At 44.8% G+C, this 14499-nt stretch overlaps 1 long non-coding RNA gene across 1 annotated transcript; it reads right to left on the minus strand.

Annotated features, from left to right (window-relative positions):
• Window positions 1–11621: 11621 nt before the first annotated feature.
• LOC309528368 lies at window positions 11622–13650 on the minus strand. The gene is made up of 2 exons (XR_014217715.1): window positions 13435–13650; window positions 11622–11839 (listed from the first exon to the last, which is right to left on the minus strand). It is a non-coding gene; the product is annotated as an uncharacterized lncRNA (long non-coding RNA).
• Between the last annotated feature and the right edge of the window lie 849 nt (window positions 13651–14499).

Here is a 14499-nt window from a genome sequence, read left to right on the forward strand (position 1 = left end):
AACATGAGGCAGCCTTCAGAGAATAATGCCTCTGAAGGAGACAGGCAGCCATCATTACAAATAGCCAATGATGCATCTAACCTCCACAAAGTTAAAGTTAAAGGTAAAGGTAAAGGGACCCCTGTCCATTAGGTCCAGTCATGGTCGACTCTGGGGTTGCGGCACTCATCTCGCTTTATTGGTCGAGGGAGCCGGCGTACAGCTTCCGGGTCATGTGGCCAGCATGACTAAGCTGCTTCTGGTGAACCAGAGCAGCGCACAGAAATGCCGTTTACCTTCCCGCCAGAGAGGTACCTATTTATCTGCTTGTACTTTGACGCGCTTTCAAACTGCTAGGTTGGCAGGAGCAGGGACCGAGCAATGGGAGCTCACCCCATCGTGGGGATTCGAACCGCTGACCTTCTGATCAGCAAGTCCTAGGTTCTGTGGTTTAACCCACAGCGCCACCCACGTCCCTCCACAAAGTTATCTGTCTTTAAATGCCATCTAAGCCAACCATTGCCACATCTTGCGGCAGTGAATTCTATCCATTATTTGTGTGTTTTTGTAAAGACTGCATTGAGCCCCATAGCCACTAAACCCCTTTGCCCTTTTTATTTCCTCTGACAGTGGCAAAACACTTGTAAAGACGAAACGAAAGGATGGTGACAGCTTAGAATTCTACCGTGTGTGTGGGGGGGGAGAGAGAGAGAGAGAGAGAGAGAGAAACCTAGCTGAAGCCCCATGTTTGTGATGCCTACAGTTTACTTAGAGACACGGGACTGACCTTGGGAGAGTGGCTTATGTGTGTAGTTATAGTCTATGACTCCGGAGTGCAGGTCACTCAGTTGTAGTGCTTTAGTCACCAAGCCTTACCCTCTTGTTAGCACAAAGTTATGTTTTTAATTGTTTACACATGAGTTACGGTACATTTTCCATATTTTAAACCTACACTGCTAGTTCTGAAGGATCAAGCGTTTCCCTTAGACAGCTGCACATTCTACAAGAATCAAATGAAGAAAGCTGGTGCATTAACCACTCAATTACATATTTCAACCTATTTTTGAGATTTCAGAAATTATGCAGTGGAACCGCCAACATTTGGAGACTTCGGTTCCAGACACATGGTGTTGTTGCCTGTTAGAGGTTCCAAATTGTGAAACGAATAGTCCTGAACCTAATAATTCCAGACAGTTTGAATTTCCATATTCCTTGACATTTCCCCCTCTTCCAGAATCTGGAGGTTAGACATGTTTAAATGCGAAAAGGAAAGGAATTTGCACTGAAAAAAACAGCATCAAAACAAGTCTCTTAGTTCAAGGAATGCACAACTGACCCAAAGGTGCTTTTAAAAATAGTTTCTAATAGTTGTCCGTGTCTTTGCAACAGCAATAATGTGGCCACTATCTGTTGGAAAACCATAACAATGAAATAACTGAATAATATTATGCTTTAAAAACTCTTCCAAAAGTCACCACTTTAAAGGATGTTTTGCTGATTTGCACAGAGAACACCAATCTAATATTAAAAGAGAGGTGCTACTTAATTGATCTGACGTCTTTAGCATATTGCCATTGTGAACAATTCACCCCCCTCCCTCTCTACAGCTGTCGGAGTAGTTTAGCTTCACAACTGTTTTGCATTGATCACTAGTTATATAGACAGTCATTGCCCACTGGAGGGCAATATAGCACTGCTCATATGACCTCCACCTGCTCTTATGAATGACCTTTCTTTGGATTCTCCATCTGAACTCTTTTAAGAGTTTACATTTCCATGTTCCTGTTAGATCTCTCATGGGCAGCTTTAAGGAGAAGCCAGTTCTGCAGCGCTTTCTCGACTATTACATCGTCTATTTATATTATGTGTGCTTTTGTAGCCCATGATGTCATAGTACAAGATTTCAGCCATGTGCATCACATGTGCAAGACCGAGTGCAGCTGGGCTTTGCGGGTTTGGCTGATGTAATGTCAAGAAATTTCATATTCTATTTAAAATGGCACCTGTAAAAATAATCTACAGTTTTGTAACTTAAATACTGTAATACTTAATTAGGCAAACTGACAGGAAGTATCCCAGTGGCTTTGGAAAATAACTCCCTCCCCCGCCCCCCAGGCCATTGACCTTTCTTTGGTACATTTCTATCAGTCACAACAGAGCAAAAGGCTTCAGTCTGAGTGGACAAAACTACATGATTGCACACTTTCCATACATAATGTTTGTATACTCTTACACTTCTGCAGGCCCTCCAAATGCCCCTATCTCCAAATGCCTCTATGTGTCCCTATTTCTCAGAGACAGTCCCAGATTTACAGAAGCTGTCCCAGTGTCTGATTTGATCACAGAATGTCCTGCTTTTCCTTGTTGTTGTTGTTGTTTAGTAGTTTAGTCATGTCCGACTCTTCGTGACCCCATGAACCAGAGCACGCCAGGCACTCATGTCTTCCACTGCCTCCCGCAGTTGGGTCAAACTCATGATGGTAGCTTCGAGAACACTGTCAAACCATCTCATCCTGTGTCGTCCCCTTCTCCTTGTGCCCTCCATCTTTTCCAACATCAGGGTCTTTTCCAGGGAGTCTTCTCTTCTCGTGAGGACCTCCCTATTTTAAATGTTCCCTAAGACTGTCAGGGAGCATTACCAGCACAGAATGCAGATGCTGATGAGAAAGTCTACTTACATCTCCATCCACTTTCTCTCTCACTCGCTGAATGATCAAACCAAAGGAGATCGCTATGCCTCTAGAGCCCTAGTGACCAAGGAGCCAGCAGAGGGAGGTGTCACAATGAAGGGCGTGTCACAAGGACCTCCGCAACCTAGCAACCACCAGCACTCAACTGACACTACTCTCAACTGACTCTACTAAGTTTCCTTATATGGATTTTAATCCATGTTCAGCTTCTTACAAGAATGTAAAATGAAATTTATTCCTTTATAGTCAAGCTTCCGTTGTTCCTGCACCTATTGAGCAATAGCTATCTAGTCTACCTCTCTGCCTCTTTGGTCCTATATTGATGAACAGCAGAAAACCAGAAATCACCCCTTGCGTGTTTATTCATTTTATTACCCTCCTTCACCAGCAGGTCCCAGGGCAGGTTACAACCACATAAAATTATTGTTGTTATTAATTAAATTTGTATACCGCCCTTTACCCACAAGTTTCGGGGCAGTTCACAGGATAAGATCACAATATAAAAATACAAAATACATAATAAAAACAAAAACAACCCAATAACACCCCCCAACACAAATGGGCATTGGGTGTCAACAGGGCGAGTCTTGAAAATACAACTCTCTGGTATCAAAGGCCAGGTAACAGGCCCCCCAAGTGCTCCTATCTCCCAGAGACAGTCACAGATTTACAGAAGCTGTCCCAGATTCTGATTTGATCCTGGAATGTCCTGCTTTTTAAACGTTCCCCAAGAATGATGATCATGGAGCATTATCAGCACAGAATGCAGATGCTGATCAGAAAGTCTACTTACATCTCCATCCACTTTCTCTCTCACTCCCTGAATGATCAAACCAAAGGAGATCTCTATGCCTCTAGAGCCCTGGGGACCAAGGAGCCAGCAGAGGGAGGTGTCACAATGAAGGGCGTGTACAAGGAACTCCGCAACCTAGCAACCACCAGCACTCAAGTGACACTACTCTCAACTGACACTACCAAGTTTGCTTATATGGCTTGTATTCAATGAGTATTAAAGAACAAGACAGGCCTCGGGATGAAGTGCTATACAACACATGCTGCTTTCAACATTAAGAGGTAGAAGAAACGGTAGGGTGTTGTTTTGAGGGGTTTAGGGGGCAGGTGAGCCCCGAGAGAGATCGATTTCAGGGGGCATTTTGGCTCCGGACCCCACAAGCTATGGGCCCAACCAGATTTTAAAAGGGCAGATCTCCTTGGTCAGAGTTTACTAGGACTAAGCATCACAGCAGACCCTCCAAGTGTCCCTATTTTCCAGGGACAGCCCTGGATTTACAGAAGCTGTCCCAGTTTCTGATGTGATCCCGGAATGTCCTGCTTTTCCTTAGGACTTCCTTATTTTCATTAGAGAAATGCTGGAGGGTATGGAGTTATGCGACCTCCAAGCCAAGGAGATAAGTAACTGGAAAACCTTTAGAAGACATCTGAAGGCAGCCCTCTATAGGGAAGTTTTTAAATGTTTAACGTTTCATATGCAAACACATATAAGACTCCCTGTGAGCCAAGCTAACCTTTTAGCAGCAAATGCTTTGCATACGTTATGGAGCGATATACACAAGGAGTATGAAGTTATTAGAAACAAATTATGGGGTGGCCTGTAGTGTTTCACTGAAGCTTAGGTATATATGTATATATCCAGAGAGAATGAAAAACCTGCCAATTCAACCTCAGTTAATTGAGCGCTTTGCTTCGGAGCTGCAGCAAACCCATGTCTTTTTGGAACTGCAAGTGGGGAAACAAAGATGTTCACTAATTTCCCCCTTCTAGTAGCAATCTGATTCTATTGATGTGGGAGTGAGGTTTGTGACTTGGCCAGCAACCTAGCTCAGAACCCTTCCAGTTGTGCCGAGGCACTTTTGGAAAGCTGTGGCCCTCTTCGTGAGATGTAGGGGTGTTCTGTGGTTGTTGTTGTTGTTGTTGCTGTTGCTGTTGCTGTTGCTGTTGTTGTGTTTTTTGTTGTTTTTTGCAAGAAGTGGGATATAGGGTGCATCGCTGCACCCATCTACAGATGGGATAAAGACCAGCATTCCTCTCAATGTGTATCGCACAGATTCCATGGTGTTTCCTTGCACCGGAGTATTAAAACAGCTTTTAGAAAGGTGATAGAACTCTTCTTAAAAGTGAGATAGTTTAGCAAGGTTATACTACCTTTCTAGCTATCCAGAAGATTTTTTGCAGAAGGTATTCTCAGCAGATATCCCTAGCCTAACTTCTGTAGTGCTCTGACATACACCACTCATATAAATCCTATTCTTTCAAAGCAGCCACTTGTAACCTGAAACCATGCAATAAATGCTAATAAGTTTCCTGCCGTGTAGTGCTCTTTAGACAGCTTATTTTTCATCCCTCCTTTCATGTGTGCTCTTATTGATGGCTTTGTCAGTTCCACAAGTGTTCTTAAAGAAGACAAAAAGTAAATATGAGTGAAAGATGCAGGTCTGATAAGACTCTCGAAGGTACACAGGAAATACTTTCTGAAGACTGTTTTTTCCTTTCCCAGCTTTGTCCTTTTGAAAGTTTTAAGTTACCGGCAGGCTGCTGTTTATAGTTAGCTAAATGTGAAACGCCATATTTCTTCATTAAATGGTCATTTACAGCAAAACAAATAGCTGGTACTTACATGAGGCATAGATTCGGTCCTGTGCCATATAATGGAAACTAATACTCTCTTCCACACCACCACTGGGAACGTTGACAGTGTTCAAATATTTAAGAGGATGTCAAACAGAAAAGGGGGAACAAATAGTTCATGGTGCCTGCTACAGATTGGACAAGATTGAAACTACATGGGGAGGGGTGGAAGGTGTAGAAACATATAGAGCAGTGTAGACTACAGATTCATACCATGAATCCATTTAACCCAAACTTCCCCAACATGGTGTCCATCCAATACTTCAGACTACAACTCCTACCATCTATTGGCCATGATAGCCAGATGGAAGTTGGGAATTCAACAGCAGCTGGAAGGCACCAGATTGGAGAAGACTAATCTAGCCCAAAACTATCTATGCACACAGCCTTGTATGCAGAGTCTACTTCTGAACTGTTATAAAGCGTCATGAAGGGGTGCAATTCAAAGTTCAGAGATGGCAAGGGAGATGAACTCTCCTCCACCCATGTTTTCCCACCAGATAAATAAGAGGTTTTGTTGTTGTTGATGGTGTGGCAGGAGTTGTCTTCTCTTACCTGTGTCCACCTGGGTTCTCAGAGCTGCATCAACATGAGCTTGATGCTTGGGAATGAGAGTTGCAGAAGCCCATAAGAATTCCATCTTCTTCTCCAGGATCCTTGTGCAGTTAAGTCACAGTTTTGAGTGTTTCTAGTTCAGCTGCTTTTGAATTATGGTGCTGGAGGAGACTCTTGGGAGTCCCATGGACTGCAAGAAGAACAAACCTATCCATTCTTAAGGAAATCAGCCCTGAGTGCTCACTGGAAGGACAGGTCCTGAAGCTGAGGCTCCAATACTTTGGCCACCTCATGAGAAGAGAAGACTCCCTGGAAAAGATCCTGATGTTGGGAAAGATGGAGGGCACAAGGAGAAGGGGATGACAGAGGACGAGATGGTTGGACAGTGTTCTCAAAGCTACAAACATGAGTCTGACCAAACTGCGGGAGGCAGTGGAAGACAGGAGTGCCTGGCATGCTCTGGTCCATGGGGTCACGAAGAGTCGGACACGACTAAATGACTAAACAACAGCAGCTCAGCTACAGTTTTCAGCATTTTTAGCTAGAGCCAGCCAGGCAGTTGGAATAGATCTGGGGTACATGATCTTTGTGTACTGATCATTTTGTTGTCCAACAAAGCCTGAGTTCATGTACGTGAACTTGGGCTTGGTGCTGAGGAACCACAGGCTAGTGGTTTGGAGAGACCTCAACAACCACGCTGAAGCTGTCTGATCCGGGAGACTTAGAATAGGAACGGACAAATCTGTCAATTTCATTTTCATCTCACATTCTTATTTTTCCAGTCTTACGTTCAGTTCTCCACATTCCTAAAATCACTTTGCATGTCTGTTTTTAATCCTCATGAAAATTCTTCAGCAGTTTAGGGCACGTTTCTCCAAGTTTGCACTTTCCTCCATGCAGTTTTGCCTTATTTACAGATCTTTCCCCCCAAGAAATTTCCTGCAATCTACATTTAAAATAAAGTTTTGGTGGTTTCAGGAAAAGGAACATCACCTGAAAGTTACAACAAAGTGTGGAGTATAAACAGTACTGTTGCAGCACTGTCATAAAGAGTTCCCAAATAAAAGCTATCCAAATGAGTGTGCCTCTATATATTCGCCCTCCATAAAGACACCCAGGGGCATACAGAGGGAGAAAGAGAAGCATACCTTTCCACATAGATAGCTGAGAAAGGGAAACAATGTTAAATCTAACTTCTCATGCTTCTCTGTATCCTGACCACTCTTCTATATTGGGTTAGTTTTTCAGACAAAGCAATTCCCAAAATTTTGTCACCTGCACCGTCGAGGATCCTCCTCGCTTTTGCAGGATCCGGCCAATTCAATTCCAGATGCAGCAAAGAGGAATACTGGTTTTTTATAGATTAGGGGTAAGATTTTGTGAATTGCCAATGGATAATAAAGCTTTCTCTTAATATATGCAGTTTTGCACACAAAGTCTGGTTTGGGAACTCAATCACAGAACTTGGAGAAAAGTGAATTTCAAAGGATAGTGTATTGTGCATTGCTTTGGGAACTTGGAGTTAAGCAGGTTCACATTAAAATGTGAATTGAATTTCTCCTTCACCTCTAACTGCTATTTCATAGCCACATGATAATGTTAGGGCTGACCCAACATGTCACCAGCCTTTGTTCCCAGAAGGTCTTCAGCCCAGGTGATGAAAAGACACAGACCCACTTAGCTTTGGCGAAGCGATGGCCTCATATTCTACAGTTTCCTTGTTTCAATTATCCACTTTCTGGCCCTCATCTCATGACCCATGAAAATGGTTATCTAATGATACCCCAAAACACAACACAAAAAACAGGAGTCGTGTTTCTGGAGGATGGAGTGGGGTGGGGTTGGGAGGAGCACATAAAGGATCCGTGGACAAAAGCAAAATAGGGCTGAAGAATGTGATGTGGAGGAGCAGGGTGGGTGAATTGGGAAAGGACTGTTATGGAATCTACCACTTACATTCCATGCACACATCAAGTGTACCTCTTACATTATGTACTGAGAGAAGTCCACATCCTATGGAATAGCTCTAGCTTGCCCTTCTGCAAATGGAAGGAAACAACAGCTTCTCATTCTTCTTACGCCCCCCCCCCCATGCCTGCACCTTTGAAGCAGCCTTTCAGGGCAAACATAGTCTCCCAGAGGTACTGCACCTGTACAAAATCCAGAATTTGCCGTCATTCAGGAGGGTCAATAGCGGACCCATTGCTTGATTATGCGTGTTTGTTTAACATTTCATAATGATGCCCTGATGCTGTTCTGTGAATACCTGTTCATTTTTGGCCTTTCTTCAAATCTTGCTTTTCCTTGCAGACGTTAAAGTCACAGGTTCCTTGTTAGCATTTGGTATTGAGAGCAGATGTGTCCATTACCTATCATGTTCTACTAAAGAATGGATGGGTTATGAAAGGTCAACTTCAGCATGCCTTTCAATCTCCATTATTATTTCCTCTACTTAGTTGCCACAGGCTCTGCAGAAAGACCATAGTCATTAGCATAGGACTGCCTGAGCTTTAAAACAGACTTTGCTCAGAAACATCCTTTCCCCCTTCTCCCCTCACCATTGTAAATGTCTATCTGTATGTTAGTATAGTACAGTATTTTAATATATATTTTTTGGAAGCCGCCCAGAGTGGCTGGGGAAGCCCAGCCAGATGGGCGGGGTATAAATAATAAATTATTATTATTATTATTATTATTATTATTATTATTATTATTATTATGAGCTGGCATTCTGTGGGTGACCAAATGAACCTCAGTTCAGAAATATCGGCACGTATCTGAAAATATATTTGCCTTGTATCTTCAGGGTTTGAGGAGTGCATCACTGATGCTGTTTAACATCAATTCATTCTGGCAACGTGCAAGGCACTGGTGAAGGACATAGGAGTGTTAGTGGCTTCCACATGGAGAACTGATAAAATACAGCTGCTGAACAAAGACAATGACAAGGGGGTGAAGGCCTAGTCCAGTGGCGGCGAACCTATGGCACGGGTGCCAGAGTGGGCATACAGAGCCCTCTCTGTTGGCACGTGCCATCACACCAGCAGTGCCGTTGGTTGGGGTTTTCAAATTGGGCAGCAGCTTCCTCCCACGCCTCCTTGTGAGTAAACCACTTCCACCCCTCTAGCAGCAGCTTTTAGGCAGTTTATCTCTGCAAAGCAGCTGTATTCCTGCCTCCCCACGCCCCCGGCGATTGGTGGGATTTTTTTTGCAGCCAGCAGGCTGTAGTTTGTGTGATTGGTGACTTTGTCAAGGGTTTTCGTTGATTGGTTGCTGCCTGCGATCCTTGAGACTATGTGTTGCTCTGCTCCACGTGCCATAGGAAGAGTTTATAATGTGTGTGTGTGTTTTTCTCCCCCTCAAAAAAACAACTGTGCCCAAGCCCCCCCCCCCAAAGCTCTGCAAGTCTTGGCAACTTCCCCCAAAACTCTGGGCAATGCCCCCCCCCAAAGCTCTGTATGTTGTTTGTGCTCCGTGTGCCATAGGAAGCATTTATAATGCGTGTGAGTGTTTTTCTCCCCCCCAAAAAAAAATTAAATATAGAGAATGCGTAAAAATAGAAAATATGGATGATTGGTGGAGAAGCTGGTGGAAGTCCAAAAAGTTGAAATTTGTGAATATTGTTTGAGATGGCGAATTTGTAAAAGGAAAAATTTAATAAAAATTATTACCAAAAAAGAAGAAGCTGAGTTTGGAAGGGTCTGGTGAGCAAGAAGTAGCTGTGACAGAGAGCAGTCCAGAATCAGAGGCAGAAGCAGAGGCTGGAGAGGAGAGAGGCCAAGAAGCAGACCTCCCTCTTTTAATTGTTTTCATTGCTGTTCTGTTTTTTTTTAATGCCACTTGTTTTATTATACCTTTCATTTGTGGATTTTTTTTAAACATTTTTGATGAAATTGTGCAATTGTGTGTTTGAATTGTGGGTATTTCATTTTTTTGTAATTGGTTTTATGCTTGCAAACCTCTTAGAAACCATCTTATAAATTAATCAGTATATAAACAAAACAAAACAAAATATAAAACGCTTTGGGCCTTTGGCCCTGACCTCCATGCATTGATGAGTTCAGCACGCGGAGAGGCTACGTTTGGCCTGTACAACCGGCACACGTGAAGTCTCTCTTTGCACAATATGATACCCTGCAGACAGTGCATACAGCCTCCCAAGAGATGGAATCTGAGGTTAGGCTTGCTGCCATGATCCTAATTCCTCTCTATGCTCTTGTGCAAAGTTTTGGAACTTCTGAACATATGCTGAACTATACCATGAGCCAGTTCACATCTTTGTCACCAGGAGACGATGACTCGGGCATGCACCTTCATGTGTGACTCAGCCCTGGTTTAAAACTACCGTATTTTTCGCTTTATAAGATGCGGCAGACCATAAGACGCACCTAGTTTTTGAAGGAGGAAAACAAGAAAAAAAAATATTCTGTATCCCAGAAGCCAGAACCAGAGGGATCACTGCGCAGTGAAAGCAGAGATCCCTCTTGCTGTTCTGGCTTCTGGGATAGCTGCGCAGCCTGCATTCGCTCCATAAGACATGCACACATTTCCCCTTACTTTTTAGGAGGGGAAAAGTGAGTCTTATACAGTGGTACCTCGGGTTAAGTACTTAATTCGTTCTGGAGGTCCGTTCTTAACCTGAAACTGTTCTTAACCTGAAGCACCACTTTAGCTAATGGGGCCTCCTGCTGCCGCCGCGCTGGAGCACGATTTCTGTTCTCATCCTGAAGCAAAGTTCTTAACCCGAGGTACTATTTCTGGGTTAGCGGAGTCTGTAACCTGAAGCGTATGTAACCTGAAGCGTATGTAACCCAAGGTATGACTGTAGAGCAAAAAATACTGTAAATCATGTTTGCTGTGATGAGTTTTGCAACCCCCTGTGCTGGACTCTGACACCCTTTGTCTAAACTCATCAGATTCAACGGCTACATGCAATGCATCATATGCATGCCCGAAGGTGCCCTCACCCACTGCTCTTCTCACAAAGCAAAAGGATAGGTAAATGCTACTGCAGGCTTTGGTGAGGTGAAAGGTCCTTGTTCCCCTAGAGGATTGACACATTGCAACAGCTTCATCTGATTAAAAGGGGATGTTGATCATTAGTTGACCCACGTTTCTTTCTTTCTTCCCTCCTCCTCCCTGACTTTTGGCAATCATTCAAAGTGTTCCCAGATGCCCATGAGCCTGTTGGTTACCTGCAAATAAAACATATCTTTATACCAGGACATTAATGTTAATGAGTAATATCAAAAAGTGCCATTCCCAGACCTTTTCTTTCTTTTCTTTTCTTTTCCCCCTCTTTCGGATGGGGAGGGGGGCCGGCAGCCAGAGCTGGTTGGCATTTTGATGAATTGAATGATGGAAGGGAAACATATGCTTTCCAGATTGAACGCAAAGCGTTTGCTAATTCAGAGTCCAGGTCCCTTCGAGCTGCAGCCAAATAAGAATAAATTGTGTAGTATTTGTTACCCACTGGGGATTAATTATTGTGGTTTAGGAGGTAAGTAGCTGCATCACTGAAGGTTACCAGTTTTCTTCTTTAGTGCATGGTTAAGAGCTCTGGGGGAGGAGGGGAAATGGCCGAGAGCAAGGAACACAAAAATTTCTATCAAAGGAAGGCCGGACAACGGCGAATGAGGTCAAAATGCTCATCTGCAAAAATAATACGCAGTTTTCCTAATTTGCGGTATTGCTTGTATGCTCCCTTCGGATGAAAATGAAGCAGCCCAGAGAAGGCAACAGGAATATGGCTGTTTTCTTTGTTTGTTTTTAGTTAGTATGACAATTGACCTGTAGCTGGTACTGCCTTAGAAAGAAATAGTATTGTTCCCCAAAGGTCTCTTGTCAGCCTTGAGCTTACAAGGTGTAAGGAAGGAATCTTCCATCTGTCAGAAAGGACTGCGTTCAAGACAGTATCCCCCTGGGATACTGTGATTTTGTGACGATGGTATAAGGAAATTAGCTCAAGCCTGTGATAAAAATAAGTACTTAATCTGAGTTTGAAAACCGGCCATGGTTGTTGTTGTTGTGTGTTTCCCTGACTCATGTAAAGTTTTGACGGGAAACAGAAAATCTGAGGTTACAAGAGCAGGGTAGACAGTGCTGTAGCAGAGGGAGATTCTTGGGAGGTGCATCATCAAGGAACAAATATGTCATCTAATGGAGTGCCTGAACTGAAGATGATATACATGACTGTGACGCACCTCACTTTATCCTCGTAAAGATAACCAGGTGAGGAAGGCAGGGTTCAGACAGTGAAGGACTCTTAAACTTCTCAGTTGAACAGGGATGTGAATCCAGGTCTCCGCAGCAGAAACCCAGCATGCTAACAGAGGCACTAGCTTTTGCCAGATTAGGGCACAATCTTAGCTTCCCTGCTTTACCCCATCTGCAGCCCTGCCATGGTAAAAATGGGGCAGGATTTTAGGGATCAATCCAGGCCAATAATTGCACCAACCCTGGGCTGTTACATTGACTGGATCCAATGTTGTCTCAAGAAAGCAGTGAGACCCAGCTCAGGATCTAGTGGATCACCAGCCCCTCAGCCCAACCCTCCGTGCTCTTGAAATGTCCTTGTGGCGTTTGCCCTCCTAGGTGTGTGACATCATACTGGGTTATAAGGAAAGGGTTAACTAAGTGTAAAATGTTTAACCAATAGGAACCCAAGGGGAGGAGTTAGAGTTAGAATTAGAGTTGTTAAGAAGTGAGTCTGGAGTTAGAGAAGGAGGAGGATAAGTCTGTGGGTTGGGCTAGTTTGATGTGAGCGAGTAAGAGACTCTGTTAAGAGGAGTCAGTTAAACAGTTGGGATAATCAGTTAGAAGGTATTAGGAAGGTACAGGCCGGTAAAGAAACTAAGGTTAAGAAACTGACCAGAAAAATTATCTGAAACCCAGCGGCGTAGCGTGAGTTGTCAGCACCCGGGGCAACGCAAGTAATTTGCGCCCCCTAACCCGGGGCAAGGCAAGTAATTTGTGCCCCCCCAACCCTTAACCTGCGAGCTGGCGCTGGCGCTGCCGCGCAAACAACGCTGCTTGCCCGGAGGAGGATGGAGGCAGAAGCAGCCGCCGCCTGTGGCTGGGCCGAGGGGATGGCGGCGGCGGCAGGGTGCAGAGGCTGCCCGTGCCCGGCCAGGCGTCGGTGGCGGCGTCGGCGCTGCTGCAGCGGCTGCTCCTCCTGCGAGCAGTGAGCGGAGCGCAGCCACAGCGACGGCGGGGGGCGCGCGCGCTAGGGCGCAAGGCTGGCGGTGGCGGCGGGGAGCCCGGCGGAGGAAGGAACTTGTCCCTTCCCTCTGGACTCGCGCCCCCCCAGATGTTGCGCCCGGTGCGGCCGGCACCCCTGGCACCCCCCACGCTACGCCACTGCTGAAACCATAAACTCAGTGTGTACCTGAGAGAAACGGGTTGGTGGCAGCGGGGAAGCGATCATAGTGGTGGCACAGGGATCAATAGATTGTCAAACACCCAGGGACCCTGTGTGATCGCCACAGTCCTGTATTATGCTGGTATGGTGCATGTGTGTGTGTAGGTAGGTTTCTGCTAGAACTGATGCTGAGTGGGAGCTTACCTGCTTTGCATTTGACTCCATGCTGCAGAGCTTGAAAACTGAGGAAAATGTGCTGAAAGAAATCTGTTCCCACTCAAATAGAGAGGATGCTAACCACTGGCCAGGATGATGAATAGCAAGGCAATAGCCACATGAAAACAACAACAATAATTGCTGGCTTTTGATACAAAGTGGATGGAATTGTAAGTTTGCATGCTCTGAAGAATAAAAGTGAGCCACTTGATTTCCCACTGAATTTAGTACATTTACATCCTCTCTCTCAACACTGAACCCAACGCACTGTACAACCTCCCATTCAGGCACTGACTAGACCAGCCCCCAGCCTGCTGCCTTTGAGCAAGATGGAACTGTATTAAATGATTAGACCAATGGTATTTAACACCGTATAACACACTGGATGTGGGTGGCGCTGTGTGTTAAACCACAGAGCCTAGTACTGTGAGTCCCATTTCTCACCTTTCGATGGGCCTTCTCTGCAGTGACTCCCCATCTTTTGAATGCTCTTCCCAGGAAAGTTTGCCTGGCACCTTCATTATACACTTTTAGGCACCAGGCAAAAGCATTCCTTTTTAAGCAGGCCTTTGGGTGCTCTGATTTACATCCCATTCCCTTTTAAAATGTGTTGGGGCTGAACGTGGATTAAAAGCCAGATAAGCAAACTTAGGAGTGTCAGTTGAGAGTTGTGTCAGTTCAGTGCTGGTGGTTGCCTGGTTGCGGAGGTCCTTGTGACACGCCCTTCATTGTGACACCTCCCTCTGCTGGCTCCTTGGTCACTAGGGCTCGAGAGACACATCGATCTCCTTTGGTTTGATCATTCAGCGAGTGAGAGAGAAAGTGGATGGAGATGTAAGTAGACTTTCTCATCAGCATCTGCATTCTGTGTTGATAATGCTCCATGACAGTCTTAGTGAACATTTAAAATAGGGAGGTCCTAAAGAACAGCAAGGGACATGGGTGGCGCTGTGGGTTAAACCACAGAGCCTAGGGCTTGCCAATCAGAAGGTTGGTGGTTCAAATCCCTGCAATGGGGTGAGCTCCCATTGCTCAGTCCCTGCTCCTGCCAAC

Source organism: Podarcis vaucheri (assembly GCF_965113315.1).
Source record: "Podarcis vaucheri genome assembly, chromosome: 3".
Classification (NCBI taxonomy): domain Eukaryota; kingdom Metazoa; phylum Chordata; class Lepidosauria; order Squamata; family Lacertidae; genus Podarcis; species Podarcis vaucheri.